Source organism: Cavia porcellus, unplaced genomic scaffold (assembly GCF_034190915.1).
Source record: "Cavia porcellus strain 051 isolate PalLab524CR breed Dunkin Hartley unplaced genomic scaffold, mCavPor4.1 scaffold_31, whole genome shotgun sequence".
Classification (NCBI taxonomy): domain Eukaryota; kingdom Metazoa; phylum Chordata; class Mammalia; order Rodentia; family Caviidae; genus Cavia; species Cavia porcellus.
In genome coordinates, this window is record NW_026947514.1 from 41,686,697 (window position 1) to 41,706,804 (window position 20,108).

Consider the following 20,108-nt stretch of genomic DNA (forward strand, 5'->3'; position numbering starts at 1 on the left):
TTGTCCCTTAAGGACAGGAGTACAAATTCTCTAACTTCACTCCAGCAGTGCATGTGACAGGCTGATGTCTCACAGCCCAGAGCATAAATTTTGGAAAGAATTCCTAGGGCACAATGAGAAGAGTTCTATCCCTCTGCAGTTTGGAGGTATTCTCTTCAGCAGTAGGATGGAGGCACCAGGATGAAGGAATTTCTGTGGTTCTTCATTGCCTTTTCTACTTTCTTTCATGTTTATTATATCAAAGTACCCCAGAAAGACATGTCAGACTAGTGACTCTTCCATGAAGCAGAGAAAGCCAACTCCAACAGCAGCCTGGTGGCTTCTGCCTGCATTGAAGGTGTTTGCTGAAGAACAGGCTGCTTGCTCTCCATCCTGACATCTGTTAAGTCCAGGAGCAGGGCCTATTTTCAGTAGCTGACTTCAGACATTGCTTTCCACCAACCCCCAGCAGACAGGTAAGCCTATAATCAAGCTGAAACTCTTAATGTGTGCGTGCATACATGCATGTATGTGTTTAATAACTCATATGTTATAAAAGCTCACTCAGTGATTTAGTCTTCAAGCCCTCCTTGCCCAATTCTTCACCCATTCATATCCCCTATTTCCTCTTTAACCACAAGGGACTGCAGGCCCGGAGGGAAGGATCTGGCTGGGTGGAATCTGTTCTGAGTGTGTTCTTCTGAATGAGCTTGGTTCTCTGAGTGCCCCAGACTTGTGGACTCTTGTGGAACCTGAGAGACCACTGGGAAAGGAACACCGGAGACCATGCATTTCTTGTAATGTCACAATTCTCCTCCCATGTGGTGAACTGTCAGAAAGCCCAGGAGCCAAACTAAGAAAGGAAAAGTAACTGGAAAACAAGGAAAACTGAATAGAAAGGAATTTCAAGCAATGATTGTAATACATTTTTCAGCTAGATATAAGGGGTCAAGCAGGCCCGGAAACTATACATGAGATTCTGAAGAAATAAAGAAGGCCATTCAGGGGAGCAGCAGCCATCTTGCAGAGTCTACGGAGGTCTGAGCTCACTCCACACACCTTGCACAGGCCAGCATCACTTAGAGCATGTCTGTGAGGCTTACTGTCTTTGCCCTGTCTCTCGGGTTGAGACACAGCCTGGAGTTCAAGCCTTGGGCTGGATGGAGATCACATCCTGTGCACAAAGGTACAGGCCTGACTGTAAGCCTTGGGTGTTTCTTTTCTCCCGTTTTGGTCAACTGGCCCAAAAACCCTGTCACATGAGGTGATGGGGGTAGAATGCCTCCTGTTTTCCAGAGTGAACTGTGTGAGAGCAGTTGGAGGCACGTGCAATCTTGTCATTTGAGTTTTGGGATCTGCCTGCAGACATGTAGGACACTGCATATTTCCAGTCACTAGGGGGAGGCAACAGACAGTGCATGAAAGCTAAGTTAGTCTTGGAAGACAAGTGTGTTTTTCTTATAAATGATGCTCAGAGATTTCAAAAAGATAAGCCAAGGTTTGCACTGATTACTGGCTATGTCTCCATCAAGGCTGATCCTGTGCTTTTGCGGAAGTGTTTCCATGAAGGCCTCATACTCTGCCACGATTGGTAGATATTGCCCAACAAATAAGCATAACATACTAAGGGCCAAACGTCCCCTTTCTTTATTCTCTGGTTTCTTGCCTGTGTTCAGTGTGTATATGATTGTTTCTATTTTGCTGAGGTACACTTTCTCCTTCACTGGTCCCATTCTTTGTCCTTGGTCATTGGAGCCCAGAGCCAGTAAGGCATGTTCCTCATCTCTATCATCCCATGGATGGGGCTTCCCTGGGGGTTCCTAGGAATCACTCCCTCAGTCCAAGGCTCGTGAGGATGGTCTGTCTGGCCAGTATGTACAGGCAATTTTGAGGTTATTTGTGATCTATCCTCTTTTCATTCTTCTAAATTTTTTCCTTCTTCTTTGCTAAGTGGAAACAGTAGTGGGTCATTAATTCCCATTCTGTGAATTCCAACCACTTCATGACTATTTGGCCCTAAGACCAGCAGACCCCACTGAGCCTTCATGTCTTAGGTAATCATGACTATCATGTTCACATCACTGTAAATGATCACTTAGCCTGTATTCCAGATTAGTCTGGCCCTTACCTCACATGTACTTGCAATAAACCAAGTAGTCCACCTCCTTTCTTCTTCAAGTATTTCTGAAGGTCAATCAGTCCCTAGGTTGTCACTTGAGTGAGTCCTCACTGCAGTGTCTGCTCTGTTCTACCAGCTGCAGGTGACTACCTGGCCAGAGAAGATTTTCTGTGGATTCTCCAGGAACAAAAGCTACTTTGGGGCTGTACCCTAGTTCATTAGGGCTGCTTTACAATGTATCATGGTCTGAGCTGCTTAAACAACAGAATGTATTTCTCACAGTTCTAGACAATGGAAGTCTTCAATCAGAGTTCTAACAGGGTCTAGTTCTGGTGAGGGCCACTTCTGAGTTAGACACAGCCAGCTCCTTGTGTGCATGATATGGCTGTTTCTCTTTACATGATGAAAAGAAAGTGAGAGGACATTCTGGCTCCCTTTTATAAGAACATTAATCCCACACACAGGGTTCACTCTCATGACTTAATTACTTCCCAAAGGCTGCACTTCCTAACACATCACAATAGAGTTCAAATCCTAGCTTCCTTTGCAGCATATAGACATAACTGAATGTCTTCCTTCTGTTGTCAAAAAGAGTAACTCCTTTACCTTTGTGTCACATCCAATGGAAGCGGCCAGCATGGTGTGAATCTCCACAAACTCAGTGTACCTTCCTCTCAGTAACCTCCTACCTTCAGGGTAGGCTTCAGGTAGTTTCATACAGTACTCTCATTTTCATTTTAAGAACCCAAGTCCTCCTCCTTGCCCCAAGACCTAGGAGCCAGCAAAATCATCGGCCTTGCCCCACAGACCTTGTGGCCAGCTGGATCATCAGCCTTGCCCCTCTCCTTACCTCACAGACCTACGGGCCACCGGGATCATCAGCCTTACCCTTCTCCTCTCTCCATGGACCTAGATGCCAGCAGAATTGTTAGCCTTATCCCCTTCTTTGCTCCATGGACCAAGGGGCCACTGGGATTGTTGGCCTTGACCCTCTTTGCTCCATAGATCTAGGGTCTGCCAGGATGGTTGGCCACTCCTGTCTTCTTGTTCCATGGACCTAAGAGGCCAGCGGGATCACTGATCTCCCCTCCTCCTTGCGCTATGACCTTGGAGACTGATGGGATCATTGGTCAGCCTCCCCCCTCAACACAAATAACATCAGTAAACTATTCACAGAAGTAATAACACAAAATTTCCCAAACATGGGGAAAGAATGTGATATACAGATAAGTGAGGCATATAGAATGCCAAACAGTCATAACCAAACTAAATCTATCCCAGACATATAATAATTGAGATTCCAGAAATTCAGCATAAAAACAGAATACTAAAAGCTGTTAGAGAAAAGACACAATTCATTTATCAGGGAAAGCCTATTAGAATCATGCCAGACTTCTCAGCATAAACCCTCAATTCAAGATGAATATGGAACAAAGTGTTTCAGGCCATGAAAAAAAACAATTTCAACCCAGATTCTTTGAAAATTAATGGAGACATAAAATACTTCTATGGCAAAGAACAAATGAAGACATTCATGTTCACCAAATCAATCCTAGAAAGAATACTGAAAAACGTACTAGATAGAGAGAAAAATGAGTACAATTTCCAGAACAACAACAGAAAGAAAACCACCAGGCAGGAGAAGCAATTAAACAAGGGGGAAAAGCAGGAAACCAACAACAGGAAAATAACATAACAAAGTTGAGCCAGTACATATCAGTTGTACTCATCAATATAAGTGGCCTCAGTTTTAATCCATTAAAAGAAATAGATTGACAAAATTGATCAAGAAACAGGATGCAACATGTATGCTGAATACGGGAAACACATATGATTCAAAATGAAACTCACAGGTAAAAGCTGAAGGATGGAAAACAATATTCCATGCAACAGGAATCCAGAAAAAAGCAAGGGTAGTTATTTTCTTTGCAGACAATGTGAACTTCAAACCAAAAATGATCAAGAGATAAAGACAGTCATTAAATACTTGTTAGTAGAAAAATTCAAGAGGAAGAGCTAACAATCATAAATATATATGCACCAAATATGGGAGCTCTCAATGTATAAAACAAATATTAATAGAAATGAAAAATCAAATAAGCAATAACACAATTATAACAGGGAGAACTTAACACCCTATTGACACAAAGAGACAGATCAACTAGACCAAAAAATCAACAAAGAAATAACAGAACTAAATCAAACCTGTGAACAAATGAACTTAGTATATGTTTACAGAGTGTGCCACCCAACCACATCAGAATACACATTCTTCTCAGGTGCGCATGGGAAAGTCTCTAAAATTGACCATATTTTAGCCCACAGAATATTTTTAAGGAAAAGCAAAGAGATTGAAATTATTCTATGCCTATTATCTGACCATAGTGGGCTGAAATTGGAAATTAATAGCAAATGAAACTATAAAACTTACATGAACACATGGAAATTAAATAACAAACTCTTGAACAACCAATGGATTATAAGTGAAATTAGAGAAATTAAACAATACTTACAATTCAATGAAAATGCATATACAACATACTGAAACCTATGGGACACAATGAAAATGGTCCTAAGAGTGAAATATATAGCAATGAATTGTCACATCAGGAAAACATAGCAAGCACAAATAATGCTACAACTCAAGCTTCTAGAAAAGGAAGAGCAAGTCAAGCCCAAAGCTTGTAGAAGAGAGGAAGTCCTTTAATGCTTTTTTTCTTTTTTATTGGTTTTATTGTTGTGTTTTATTTAATTTCATTTTGTATGATCATATGGATGGCTATTTTGAAGAAAATAAGCCATCATAGTAGCCATTGTTAATTCCTGTTACCTTGTTTTGAAGTCCTATGCTTTCATTCTTTTATTTTGATTGGTTTTAATCTGTTTTCTATTATTTGATTTTGTTATGTGTGAAGGTATGGACAGTTACTTTAAAGAAAACAAGAGACGTTGTGGTGTCACTGTTGATTTTCTGTTGTCTTGTTTTGAAGGACTGCATTACTTGCATTGTTCTGTTGTGATTTGCTTTGTTCTGTTTTGTTTTGTTTCATTTTCTTTAAAATTGAAAAAAAAAACATATAGTGCAACATAGAGACACAATGCCACTTGCATAGAATTCCTCCCAAAGCAATACTGAATTTGAATCTAATCAAAAAGAAACAATGAAGTCTAAGCTGAGGGACATTCTGAAACATTAGTCTAGTGTGGCATGGTGGTATATATCTATGAAGCTAATACCCTGGAAGTCTGAGACAGGAGAATCACAATTTGAGCCCAGTGAGGAAAAGGCCCTGGGAGCAACCCCAACACCACAAAACCAAACAAAAACAAATAAACTGGCCTAGAGTCTTCACAAAGTCTGTCATAAAAGGCAAAATGTCTAGGAACTCTATGGATTTCAGGAGATCAGCAAAACATTCAACTAAGTACAGTGTGTGAATTTTGACTGGACATTGGAGGCAAATCGGTCTAAAGGACATTTTTTAACTGTTGAGTCATTTTAATTATGTGCTGTAATGCTGTGTCAGTGTTAAAAATCATAATTGATTAATGAAGGAGAAATGAATCAAAAATTTTTTTCTGATCTGTGCCTGCGTGTTTCTGACAAACAATCGCTGAGTTTTAAGTCTCCACATTACAGGCTGAGAAGTATTCCTGTGATTCCTGAGAGCTTGACTCTTCCTGATGTTCTCTCACAACTTTGGTTTCCTTTGGTTTTCTGTCAGAGGCAATTCACAAGGAAATGAAGGGAAATAATCAGGGAACAGCAGTTTGAAAAGTACTCTAAATAGCTGGTGTCAGGGACAGTTGTGGAACAGCCACTATCTTCTATGGCAGGAACCACTTCTATTTTTGCTGGACAAGACCTTGTCATTTACTTCCTTGGATTCTGAATGCTTGCTTATTTGAAAACTTCAGAATTTCCTTTCTTTGCTGTCTATCTGTGTGCCCAGGGCAGAGGCCTGCATCCAGAGAGAGTCCAGAAAAGGCCGTGAGTGTTATACAGCTCCTGAGACTACACTCTGGGTGGTGAGGCCTGTGGACCCTTGCCAGGAGGAGAAAAGTTGTTGCTATCTTTAAATTATTATTTATTATTATTACTATCATTATTGAGTTTCAACAGCTAATATGCTGGAAGAAACTTAAGGTTGATTTCATAAATGATACAACTGGAAAAATTGAACAATTATGTAAGAACAATCTTTCCAGCCAACTGCTACAAACCTTTCCTTGGCTTTGGAGAGATATCTTTGGTTTGTTTTTGGATTGAGAGAGAATAAAAAATGAGTTTGATGTCAGGAGTATTTTAGAGAAAGGATCACACTGTCAGCATCAAACTCTTATGGGAGAATGTTCATGGAAACCTTAGATAAACTGGGGAACCCTGAGCAGAGGGCCCTAGGCTTCTCTGCCCACATGATAGCCCAAGGGGACCTCAGGCTCTTTTAGCTCCCTGTCCCTGGACAACCTGGACACTCAGAGAAGTCAGGGAAGACCATGAAACACCAGAGGCTCTGGGCAGCTTCGCAGATTCCTGACCCTGTCTTAGTGCACTGAGAATACTAAAGATTCCTGTGGCCCTGATGGGCAGGGTGAGGCTGAGACAGGCATACGGTGGGGACATGGAGATACATAGTTGGCCATGTATTTATATTTGTCAAGGCAAGTTCATTAAATTGAGCTGTATAAAATTAACATTATACCTTGACAGTCTGCATTACAGGCTCTCTTTAATTTATGGATGTAGTCTGGCTGTAAGTAAACAAACAGCCTCATTGTGGTGTTCTGTAGAATGTTCTGGCCTGTTTGGCTTTTGGATTAAGAGGTTGCGTGGGACTGTTTCAGCCTGCTTCTCCTGGTTTCCCTGTGCTCCTGGAATTGTGGGGAGGATTTTGGTGACTGGTGGAGGGTCTTCCTTCACCTTTCTAGGGCTCGGCCCTCCCACAGCCTATATCAAGTAGCTTGAACTGGCAACTGACAGTGATAGTGGTGACTATCCAGGGTGCAGGGCCCCAAGCCTATCCATGGGGATGCCTACTACCAGTTCTAAGAAGCAGGAGTCTTTCTTCCATCATCACACATGGTGGGGTTCCTGCTGCACGTTTGCTATCAGCCTCTAGCTTTCCTGGACCACAGAGAGGAGGAGCTGCTCAGCACAGCACAGAGCCTCTGAAGGAGAGGCAGCAGCTGCAGCTGGAGGTGACAGTGGTCTGCTCCCCTCCCCTTCCTGCACTGGGCCCAAGTTCTGTCCTCTGCAAAAGTCACCACCCTGAACTGTGGGGGCCTTTTAAAAGTTCTACAGGAATCACACAAGTGAATGTGACTTTTGAGGACACAAGGAGGTTCCTTGAAGTCCAGCAACTCAGTACATGTCCTGTGGTTTTGAATTTTAAATATCAAATAAAATCTGTCAATTACCCAAAAGACTCACTGTGCTGTCAAACAGAATGCACCCACTGAGGGGTAGAGTGAGGGTTGGGGGCGCTGCTTTTATCTCCAGAATGCTGTCTAAATGCTGGCTAGGGATGCTGAGGGGACAGGAGCCCCAACTTTGGGAATTTTCCCAGGTCTGCCAGGCAGTTTATTTTGAAGGATTCTTATTCCCTCTTCACTGCCTCCCAGCACCTGCCTCAAGCAAGGACTGCTGGGTCTTTACAGGTTGCCCGCACCTCTTAATTAAAGGAGGATATACTCTCTCCAGATCCAGACACACAAAAGGAAGGGTTGGGATCCCGCTCAGTGGGCCGCACCCTATAAAATGCACTGGAAGTAGCCAGCAGCCAGTTTCTTTATCTGGGAAAATGGGGATGACAAGAGACTGGAGCAAAGCATGATGGGAAGTGGTAAGGATGCAGGTTGTTATGAAGGGTAACAGGAAGAGCAAGCTGTACATAAATGAAGGCAAGTGCAGTCACCAACACAATGCAGTGAAGTAACATAATGGATGAAATAATTTGTTTGTTAATAAATGCTAATGCTCATGCTTTTTCAGTGCTAGGTACTGTTTAGTCATTTTACAGGCCTAAGGTGCCCTCACAAGAGCTCTCCATTTGCATTTCAGAGGATGGAGATGGCAGGTGGTAACTGAGAATCCTGTTTACTACAGAGGACACACAAGAGCTGGGAATTTAGCTCAGCAGCAGAAGTGCCTGGCAAACATGAGGTCATGAGTTCAATCCTGGTACCAAAAAAAAGAGGTCACAGCCCAAACTTAACCTCTCAGCCTAATGCTAATGTGCCTCAATAGAGAAGAAGATGCATGGGTACTTTTAGCCTCATCATTAAACTAAATTCTAGAGGAGACACCAGTGGCCAGCAGGTCAACCCTGCTTTCACCCAATTGATAATGCTTCTGTGGGTGGAAATCAGAAAGCCTGTTCGAGGAAGAAGGTGCCACAGGGGCTAGAGCTCTATCATTACACAAAGTCATTTAGAGAGGCAGAGAGACCCTTGTTTCCTTCCTAACCTTCAGACTTTGTCAATTTCAGGGATGGATTCGGAATTCAAGAGTGAAAACTAGGAGCTGCGTTGAAACCAGGAGTGATGACGAATGTTTTTTTTTTTAACTAAATATCATGAGCCTCACCTGCCTGGAGACCCAGGGCTTGGTCATTTCAGAAGTTGCCTCTGACGAGACTCTGATGTGAGGCAGTGTCTCTCATTCCTCCCAGCCCCTCTGGGCATGGAAGGACATCATGATACAGCGTGTGGGAGCTGGCTTCTCCAAGGGGATGGGGCCATTTCATGCCACTCAGAGGCTGGCCAGGGAAGCTGGAGACAGATAACTAAATTCCCTACCCATTCTTATTTTTGATGAGTTTTTTTTTCTCTATATACCCTGACCAGAGATGACCTTCACTCAGGTGTAGGCACTGAGAAATAGCTGCTCCCTGTTGAGACTTGTTGGGAAGCAGTGAAGGCACAATGAAGCGTCTAACTGCTGCTCATGCTTTCCGGACTCGCTTTTCTTTTTTCTTTCTTTTACTAACCTGGAATTGTGCTTCCTAAAGCAGTAACCCTTAGTCCATGCCTTAGGGTATGTTCCGGACTGGGAGTCATGGACTCTAGAGTTCAAAGTCAAGTTTCTTCTGAACTTTTCCTCCAGATTATGGTCCTGTACTTGTCCATGTGCTGGACTGTTCGAGAAACCATCCAGGCATTCTGATGTGCTGTGTGTATACTCTTGCCACAAGGCCTGATCACCAGTCTTTCCATGGCAAGTTTGGCTGGGATGGAAAATCAAGAACTAGAGGACCTTGACATTGGCAACTGTCTTTAATTCCTTGCTACTAACCCAGGCTTGCATCAGTGGTACCATCTTTTCTCTCTTGTCTGTCTCAAGTAAGCTCACCATCAGCCTTTACATGTTATGATGCAAAAGAATGATCCAAATTCCTCAGGCTGAGCCCTGTGTCTACCCTTCCTAAGAAGCTAAGTAGTGCCTCTCTCCCCTGGCACTGCAAATCTGTGCTGTAATCTGGTGGCTTTAGGAAAGTATAGCTGTGACTTTGGGTTCTAATCACTCTCAGTTCCCTTGCTCTAATGTGGCTGCCGAATTCCTGTAAAAATTCCTGAATTTTTACAGATGAATTCCAGACAGCTGAGTATCTTGTCTATAAACAGGATAAAACCTGAGATTTCTCTCCTGTTAAGAGAATGCTAGAAACAAGACGCCTTGTCTTCCTGTGACAATGCCATCTTTTTGCTCATCATTTGGTCATCTGCTGGCTTCTAGATCTAAGGCAGTCTCCCCATGAAAAGTAGCAAGAAGTAATAAGTGGGAAGATGGTGACTTGGAGACTGTGATCTCAGAAGCAGTAGTATCCAGGCCCACTCAGAAAGGAGGTCATCTGCAGAAAAACAGAAGTGAGGGGAGGCAGCCATTATTGGTGAGTGGAAGGCAGGGAGTTGGATGTCCCAGGATACCCCAGAGTTAAAGCATTGGCTTCTATAAAGAAAGGCTGATCTGGCCAGGGACGGGAAACAGACTGGGGACCCCAAGGCTACATTGTTCAAGCCTTGAGTCTCTTTCTCTATCCACTATCTGCTCCCCTCACATTGCCCCCCATTGCTTGTATGACTCCTTACCTTTATCTGGTCTCTAGGAGACAGGACATGTTCAATAGATTCCCTAGGTCCTGGAGTAAGGATTCTTTCAGGAAGAGCTTACTGCTTCTCCATCATGGGAACTGATGTCTTACTTAGTGGATAAATACTAGAAAAACCCAGGCTCATTTCCTTCAGATGTCCAGGTAGGGGTGCACATCGAGAGACAACAAGCATGAAAGCAGACTGATGAATTTGGAGTGAAAAACCTTTTACTAAGGATTCTTTTGAGATCACAGACTTGTAAACGGGGACCTGTCCTCAGTGTTTTCTTGGCCATATCTTTGGTGCCAGGGTGTCTGCCTGCTGTTTTCTTGGGAGCTGAATCCATAATCAACTACAGTCTGCTGTGTCTGATATCTAGTTTCCCTCTTGGTACTCTTGGCAGGACTGTTAGTTGATAGGTTCCCATGGGCCTTCTGAATGTCAGTATCACCTCCACTTAGCTTCCATCTCCCACATTTCCTTGTCTGCATGGACATTTTAATAGCTGGGCCAAGTTATTCCTACAGAAGAGTCTGGGTAAATGTTCGTGAAGGTAACAGCATTTCCACAGTGTCATACTTACATTGCTTTTCTAACTTGTTTGTTCTTTCTTCTTCTTCCTGAACATGTCTGGGTTTTATTTTTTGTAGGGGGGGGTGGTCAACTGAGTAGGGTATTTTGGGCTTTGAAGCACCCTGGGTTGCTAAGAGGTATCTAATGTTTAGTGCCAATAAAGGAAAATATTCCACTCAGGAACTCAGGACATTTTTATGCTTGAAGTTTCTTCTCTTTCTTCCTCATGTGATCAGCAAATAAAATTTGTATTTAGTGTATTTATCATGGTTTAACAAAAGTGCTTTGGGGTTTCAAACATATGTGTGCTGTAGCTTTTGTATAAAGTCATTTGTAGGAAGTAACAACTTAGGTCTTATGCTAGATACACAAATGATATGCATGGTAGTGATGCTAGGCACCCATTTATATCATGGTCTCTATGGTTCATTTCAGAAAAACATAAGGGTGTGAATACTTCTTGAGAGCTACAGGTCTTCCCTGGGCCCAGAAAATGTTCTTCAATCATTTCTTTTTTTTTCCATCCATTCTTTCTTAATCAATCAGAAAGCCAAAAGGCTTTCCTTTGGGTTACCTTGATCCTTTATCAGTGCAGTGATACTGGTCTATTCCAATAGAGATGAACATCATTGATGACTTCAGTGACCATTGTATAATTGTTTTAGGGCTTACAAATTTGAATGATATTTTTTTCATGGTGAGTTCTCAGTGCCCATATGTCATTTATCCCTATTGTGAGTGGAGCTCAGGGACAATTCACCTGCTCACCCAGCTAAGGAGACATGGATAGCAGGCAGAAGAGTGTAGTCAGCAGTGTTGACTGAATCACTATATGAGATGCTAACCACCATGGATTGAATAAGTTTGACTTTGTCCCCAAAGATCACTGTATTGCAAGAATGGGCACCAGTGTGGCCATGCGAGAGGTGGTAGAGTCTTTAAAAAATAGGCAGAGGAGGAAGCTTCTTGCAAGATAATTTGATTGTTGGAGTCTTGCTCTTGAGAGAGATTAACACTGAGCTCATGGAGTGAATTAGTGGCCGTGAGAGTAGGTTGTTACAGCAAGACTGGACCCTCCTAATCTCTGGCTCTTTATCGTACTGCACGAACTCTCTCTCCATCATGTTCATATCCCCAACAGTGTCATCTGTCTTGATATGACACAGCCAAGAAGACCCTGAACAGAGGCCAAACAGATGGAGCTGCCTGATTTGGAACTTTCAGCATCCAAAATTATTAGCTAACCCCCCCCCATTTTTATTAATGCATATTGGTTATAAAGATTAATAAGTTTCCTCTTGGCAGATTTGTACATGTACATAATATTCTTTAAAACTCTTCATCCCTTTGCCTCCTCTCCTCTTAGTTACACATGTCTTTTTGGAGGGCAATTGTACGCCTTTTAATAAGAATGTAGGCTCAAGTATTTTACTATAGCAACAGGAAATGAATTAATACGCTATTGTACGCTGGCCAGATGCTATTGTCCTGTGGCCTCTATTTAGTGACAGTGATCATTCTTGTGATTGCAGAAATTGATAGTTGCTTTGTCCTGTGAAAGACAGAAAAACAAGAGTTTGAAAATGGCTTATGGACTTAATGTGAAATACGTCACATCCCATTAGATACCAAGTTATCTTTGAGAAATCAGGAAGGGATACACAGTAAGCTCCATTAGTTCCTGGCTGAGTGATTGCTAATTGGGTATACATTTACAACACAAGAGAATTACATTAAATATTGCTGTTTTCATTTGGAAAGAGCATTGTTTTATTTGCTAGAGTTTAGCTGTGACATTCCGAGGTTAGTGTTAGGCCGCAAGGATATGGAATTTAAAATTTTCATTTAGGTATATGTTAAAATAATGGTACTGAGTTTTCCCTGCAATTTATTGGTCCCTTCAGTAGTACCTGTCAAACTGATGAAGCCCACCTGCTCCTGCTATGGGGTGAGTTCTCTCTTTGGCTTCTACTCCAGTCATTTCCCTAACACTCTATGCCACAACTGTCTTCCTAGGAGTGTGAAGAGGCAGTGGTGCAACAAAGTTGCCCCTGAATAATCTGGCATGCATCTCCTATGTGAAAGAATAGGGTCGTTGATATAATGAGCTTTGTTTATGAAGGAGATGTTGTTGACTATCATCTTCCATTACATCACAAATTAGATGACTCATTCAGAAAACACACACTCAATGTTAGAGTCCGCCCCATTCTTTTATTCTTTGTTTACATGCTCAAGAACTTACCTGTGGTTACTTGTCTGATGCTAGGAAGATGCTGTACAGTCATGGGTAAGAATCATAAGGATGTTTAAATAAACCAACAGTTCCTAGTTCTTCACAATGTCCTCTAAGCTATAAAGCAGTTGCATCCTCCCTCCTTCTCTTTTTCTGGTAAGTAGGGTTTCAAAATAATGAGTATATGACAAAATTTCAATGAAGAAGTTAAGAACATGGAATCCAAAATAAAACAAACTTGCTCAAATCTTAATTCTTTCACTTACTATGTAGAGACTTTAAGCAAAGTATTTCACTTAATGATGCCTCAGGTCTGTTACCTACAAAATGGAATTACAGTGTTATGGTTTGTGTCTAGAAGTTCCTCGAAAGCCTCATCTCATGTGCTTATAGGTAGGGCTTTTTGGAACTGGCTGGACCAAGGGAGTGTGATACTGAGAATAAGAGTGTGCGGCACTAAATTAGTCCACTGATTGGAAAGACTATGGTGCTGGGTGTGTCTGGATGGATTTCCCAAAGAGAAAAGCCCTCCCTGGGACTGTGTAGCACCACCCAAAACGCTTGTAGTTTGGATGGTATAAAAGCAAAAAGGAGGCTTGTTGCTTCCTGCTTGCTGCTTCCTTCCTGCCCTGCCATGGACTGTTTCTCCCCCGTCACTCTCCTCTCCTATGCTACTGTGCTTTGGAGCTCCCTGACGATGGACTGAAATCTTCAAAAACTGTGATCTGAAATAAATTTCTTCTCTTTTAAGTTTGGATGTCAGATATTTTGTCTTAGCAACAAGAAAAGTAACTAAGATTCATTGGGTTATTTTCCTTATGGCGAGTGTGAGGATTAAGTGAGATAGTCTTTGAAAAGAATATGGGACAGAATGTGTCACAGGAAAAAATTTTCAGTTAGTATTAGCTACTATTATGGATGTTAAATGGAATAATTTTTAATCTTTTAAATTTGCTAACTCTGTTCTCTATGTCATTGCTCTGCCCAGCCTGTTTGCTTGTGGGAGAGGAGAGTGAATCCACTGTGTCTCAGGATAGTACCTTTCCCAGGCAGCATTTAGGAGAGGATTGGATAAATTAAAAGATTTTTTAAAATTATGTATGTGCAATGACCATTCCACACAATATATTACTCCATTTTCTGTGAATCCTAATTTCCTATGAGGTCAACATTAAACCTAGACATTGAATTTAATTTGGTTTGGAACCAGAATTGTGGACAGAATTAAGTTTATGAGCCAAGGTACCACTATATATACTGCAGTTTAATTTCAAGATTTTTGTGTGTAGTATAGTACAAGTGAGCAAAACCGTTTCCCCATGAGTCCTGGGTAACATCAAAGTCTTTTAACATAGACAGAAAATCCTATCATTTGTAGAGCCCCTAGTATGTGCCAAAGGCTACATGTTTATTGTCTCATTTATTATTCAGAGACATGTGATGAGTAAATGCTATTCATTTTGCAGTTAAGAATGTAAGCCTATCTTCAGAATCCCCTGGTTGGTAAGAAGCAGGAAGGCATCACAAACCACACTTATCGTAAGCATGGACCTCTGCAGCAGTCATAATATTGACTGCTTGCTTCTGTGTCAGAATTTCTAGAACATTCTTTTCCTCTCTGATATAGGACCTGGCTCCTGTACCAGCTTGTGTCCTTGATTGATAACAATGGGCAGAATGTCCATTGGTCTGATATGAGCCCAGGATGTGGAGCACGGAAGAAACTTTGCTGGTTTTCATTAAGACTTTTTAGTTCTTTGTTATTGAGAAAAACCTGGCAGATCTTGAACCCCAGATCTTAATGACCTGTACATAAATGGAATGCCTTTATAATAAAATATTTTTTGAAATAGGGAGGGCAATCCAGAATCCAGGAAAGCAAAATGTTGAATTCCCAATTCTCTTTGTTCGCAATCCAGTGAAACTAGCAAACTACAAAAGCACACACAATCAACAAATAATTTTGAAGAATTTGTCTTCTAGCCAAAGAAGTAATTATAAGACAGTGTGTTAGTCTCATATCTCCTTAAGGGATATCCTGTTTCTCTTGGTACCATATCTCTGTGGGATGAGGAGGAATCTTGGCTAAGAGGTGGCTTGTGCCTGTACAGGCAGACTGAATTTATTTCAGGCTGAGTTCATTCCTATCTGTCACCTAATTATCATCAATAAATATTTAAATATCAGGCCAGAGCTTCAGAGCAGAGCCCTGGGTATTAGGCCTTTGTGAGTCCCAGCTGATTATTATTAATTTAGTGGCTATAGTTGTAAATTGGCTAAGAACACACAGTGGAAGCACTCTTGTCAGTGTGGGCTCATGCCATTGAAAGATGTTTTGGATCTGCTCTTGTCTCATTCCAACAAAATATGAAATGCAATTTTCTTTAAACTAAATTTTCTCTTGATTTTATTTGCTCAAATATTTTACAAAAATAAGTTGGGAAGAGGCATCACTGGACTGCATTGTTCTGGATGACTTGGAGGCTTGCAGGCTTGCTCTTTGAACTAATGTGAATTGGCAGACCAAATGCTTTCCATGGAGATGAATTATATGCTCAGGTTACTTAGGTTTTTATCTGAGTTAGAGAAATCAGTGTAGATAAAAATGAAATGATCCATTATCAAGTAATCAATGAGAAAGCTACACTCCTGCAATGTTTCTGGATCAATATACAAGTTACCTTTGAGGTTGAGGAATTATTCTTGTGTAGCTCAGAGCAGAACAAAGCCTATTTCCAGCAAGACTCGTCTAATTCCCTGAGGGAAAGTGGAGGAAACCTCAGGGACAGAAAAGAGGGATGCTGTCTGCAGGGCAACCTTGTGACAGCAGCATGAAATGGGACCATTTAGAGGACTTGGTGTGGTAAACATTAGTGCTAGGCACAAGCTCTATATATTGACTATTATTAACCAAAGAAAGAATCAAGTAGATAAGTATGTGCCACATATGACCTTAGGAAGTTATTCAGTGTGTTGGCTACATTTCTGTTATTGCTGAGACAAAATAATTCCCAAAATTAATGAAAGAAAGGTTCACTAAACTCACAGTTTGTGGTGGTTTCAGTCCATAATCAACTGGCTTCGAGGAAGGGTAGCATGGCAGGGGGCAACAGTTCATGGGCAGAAAACAGCAAAACCAACAAGAGCAAAAAGGAGCAAGTCTCTTTCTCTCCCTTACATTGTATGCTGGCTGCCTGCATCCGGGCTGGTGCAGCATTCACATCACCAACCCCAGCACTAGACAATGAACCAATCACAAGCTCTAGACTCAGCTGCCTTCAAAAGGCCAGCCCCCATGACTGCGTGAGGCTTTGGTGGGGCATCCAGACATAAACTGTAATATGCAGTCTCTCCTAGGTTCTCTCATTTGCAAAATAGGGATGACAATACTATTTACTTAGTTTGTTAAATGGCAGACTAAATTAATAGAGGAGTGTATATACAACTTTTTTGAAAGTCTTAATTTAAGAAAAGTAACTGAGAAGTGCATTTGATAGAGCTGAGAGCCCCCAGTCTCTACTGGGAACTTGGAGCTGGAGGAAGAGGAAACGTAGCTTTCAGTGGACTTGATACCATGCCAATATTATCAGAGTAATCTGATTATTATCTACAGAGTCATCCCTTTTAATTTCTACAATCTCCTGAAGTAGTTATTGCCACAACCACTTTACAGGTGAGAATAATGAAGCTCAGAGAAGCATACATGGGATTACACAGACATGAGCAGAGAAGCCAGGTTTCTAACTGCATCTACTAGTATCAGACTCTGGCTTCTTTATATCTTCTGCTGTGTTGAGACCATGTCTTCTCTCTCCTTGAATATTCAGTGTATTAAATAGCCCAGGGCTTGCCTCTATTTAAATAAGTATTTACTGAAAATATTGAGGGCACTGATGCAGATCACTTGTTGTTTCATATTCTTTAATATGTGGGAATCATTATTCCTATATTTTCTGCAGTGCTTAAGCATTTTGAATTTATGTTATTGCAATTTTTCTGTTAGCAGAAACAGACTAAGTTGTGCTGCAGTAATACATAATGTCAAAAATCTCAGTGAATTAAAAATCTTTGTGACATGCAACCCTGTGCCCTGCTTCTCTTTGAGGGCTAAGCAAGCTCCTTTTGGAACATCACGGATCTTGTAGGAGAAAAGAGGGGTACAGGAGCCAGGTGATAGTGCTTGAGGTTCTCCACAGAAGTAGGAGTTGTCACTTCCACTCGCGTGTCGCTGGCCACAGTGACAGATGCCAGACATAGTGGGGTGGGAAGAGCACCGTCTTCATGTGGAGGAGCTCTGCAAAGACAGCCCAGTGAGAAGTGGAGAGACAGATGGCAAATGTTTTCACAGTGACGCAACACACGTCACCACTTTACAGCAAGATAACCTGTGGGCTCTTGGAAGGACACACTGTGTTTCCTGCTGCTGCTTATCTTTACACCCAGAGTAGAACTTTCATTTTTTCTAATTTCAGTTCTTGCTTCTTTAGATAGTTAGCTTAATTTTCCTTTTGTGGGAGACAGTCTTATTAAAATATGCAGTTCTCTAAGTGTAAAGGGAGCTTCAGCATCCCTGAATCATCCTGTCAGCCTGTGAGGTCACAACTCTCCCAAGGTCTCTGAGCTCTTACCCTCTTCTGCTGTCAGTCTGTCCTGAGCAGACAGTGGTTTTCACACCTGTTCTGTGACATGTGAAATGAGGATAGATTGAATACAGCAATCTCACTCATGGCCAGGCATAAGAAAGATTTGTAAACATGTAAAAATACCACTCTTCTTACTTTTGTTATGGAAAGTCTACTTGTGCTTTATAAAAACATTAACATTTAATGGATTTTTAATTTTTTTTAAATTTAATTTTATCTTTTTCAGGACTGAAGATCAAACCCAAGGCCTCACACATGCTAAGTGTTCTACCATGGAGCTACATTCCCAGTCTGGTATTTTGCTTTTTAATGTTTTTTTTTTGGGGGGGGGCGGTATCAGGAATCCAACTCAAGAACTTATGCTAGCCAGGCAGGTGCTGTGCTGCTGAGCTATATTCCCGGCCTCAGCCTGGTATTTTAAAAATAAGATTAACAAAATACTTATTTAATTTTTCCCTTTTTCATTTCTAATATGTGAATACCAATATCTTATCTATATCTGTATATTACATGTATACGAAAGCTCTTTAGGCCTTTAATGATCTTTTGAGAGTATAAAAGATTTCCGAGAAGTCAGCATTTGAATACTTTCGTTGCAGAGTAATTGTGGCAGGCTTGGAGCTTGCTGCTTGGAAAGATCTTTCACTGCATTTGAAGATTCCTGAGCTTTACTGAACAAAAACTGAGCCAGTAGGTTCCTGCAGATGCTGCTGCTGCTTCACAATCATCACCAGGGTTTTGTACCTTATATTTCCTAAAGGGAGAGACAATGAGCTGCTTAAAGAAGACCGGCTGCATGAATTATTCCCAGCCTTGCAGAAGTCCACAGCTTGATGGTGCATCAGTTATGTTAAAAGACAATGGTGGTGCCTGGTCCCGGAAAGAAAAGTGTTGCCTTCCAAGGAGCGGTACTAGTCATTCTAGTCATTTAGCATCACCTAGGAATTTTACTACAGTATCTCATCAACTTTACCACAGAAGAGCTGGAAACAAGTCTCGTGTTTACACTGATGGATAATAATGATGCAGGATTCTTTGTACAGCGCCTCTCTTCTGGCTCCATGTGTGCTAATTAAGCATCCTTCCTTACAGTGACCACGCTCAGCCAGGTGCCGTCTTCCTCCTGCTCTCGTCTGTGCCTTCTGCTAGCACCCACATTTCTAAAGAGGCACCCTGGACAGAAGGACTCGAATGCAAGGACAGAGGCCTCTTCACCGTGGCAGATGCTTGTCAGCTCTTACCAGCTGTGCAGGGCAGTTCCGAAGGACTATTCTGCTGCGTGTGTAGGAATTTAATGACAGCAGGAGCTTAGATTCTTATGAGAATTTGATGGTGCTGTTTAGCAAGCAGTGTGAGATATTCAGCATGCTGTGTTTTTGGTTTTCCACTTCCAGGAAGCTCTATACTCCTATGATATTTAATTCTGGTGATTTTTATTCTTATTTGTTGTTATTGTTAGTGGTGCTGGGGATTAAATGTCTTCCTGCCTCAGCCTGCAGAATAGTAGAATTACAAATGTGGGTCACAAAATCCAGCTAAGATATAATACTGATAAACCAATAATAATGTCAACAAAGCTTGTCAAGTACAGGGAAGACTTTAAATACAGCCAATGACAGTACATATAGCATTTAGAAGGCCTGGTCGAGTCAGAAATTCCTTCTGAGGTCTGTGTGATTCTACCATGGTTGCCTAAAATTCCCTCTATCAGTGTCATTGCTGGCACATAAGAAACTGTCCTCTGACTTTATTCTCTTCCAAAAAAAAAAAAACAGTAATAAGAACTAAGGAGTAATAAAACCCAAAATGTATAAATTTTGTTGTAAAAAAGAGAGGAAAAAAAAGTGCTCTAAAGTATACAACTGCAAGTGTGTTTAGGGGTGTTAAATAGCTGACCATATTAATGTTTTTGGTTGGATCATTGAACACAACTGTTTGCAGTCTCACTGTTTGAATGTCCATTTTGTATGTTTTGATACTGTGACTTGAGCAACTATCTCTAAGATGATAATTGTAATCTATTAACTGGTGATTTCTTACTTTTTTTTGTACCTCTGTATTAATTTTATCCTTACACTGCTTTGTTTTGTTTTATTTTTTCTCTTTTTCTTTTAAATAAAATTTAAAAAAAAGAAAGAAACTGTCCTCACAAAGCCTCTGTGTCTCACTGCTAACAGGTTGCTGGGGAAAGGTATGCTTCACTTGGTTGGTCCTTATTTAGGCTGTGCCAGCGGTGGGTTCCACTATCTACCTGGTTAGACTGGGAGCTCAGTACTGAGGAGCAGGGCTGGGATCTTGGAGAAGCTGCAAAGGTCTGGCAGGGACAGACCAGGGCATCTGTTGCCAAGGAGACATGGAGGAACCAGTAGGGGGTCACCTGGGGTTTGGGCTAGGAGAGCAACAAGGGAATGAGTTCCTGGCTGTGCTGGGGCAGGTGTCCACAGAGGGAGGACACAGGGGACGGAGT

The 20,108-nt window shown here is 41.5% G+C and overlaps 2 long non-coding RNA genes across 2 annotated transcripts; one reads left to right on the top strand and one right to left on the bottom strand.

Annotated features, from left to right (window-relative positions):
• Positions 1–156: 156 nt before the first annotated feature.
• LOC134474161 (uncharacterized) lies at positions 157–19,712 on the top strand. Its single transcript, XR_010044809.1, has 3 exons — positions 157–455; positions 17,868–17,935; positions 18,241–19,712. It is a non-coding gene; the product is annotated as an uncharacterized LOC134474161 (long non-coding RNA).
• Positions 12,140–16,223, bottom strand: LOC134474156 (uncharacterized). The gene is made up of 2 exons (XR_010044802.1): positions 16,045–16,223; positions 12,140–12,314 (listed from the first exon to the last, which is right to left on the bottom strand). It is a non-coding gene; the product is annotated as an uncharacterized LOC134474156 (long non-coding RNA).
• Positions 19,713–20,108: the final 396 nt, after the last annotated feature.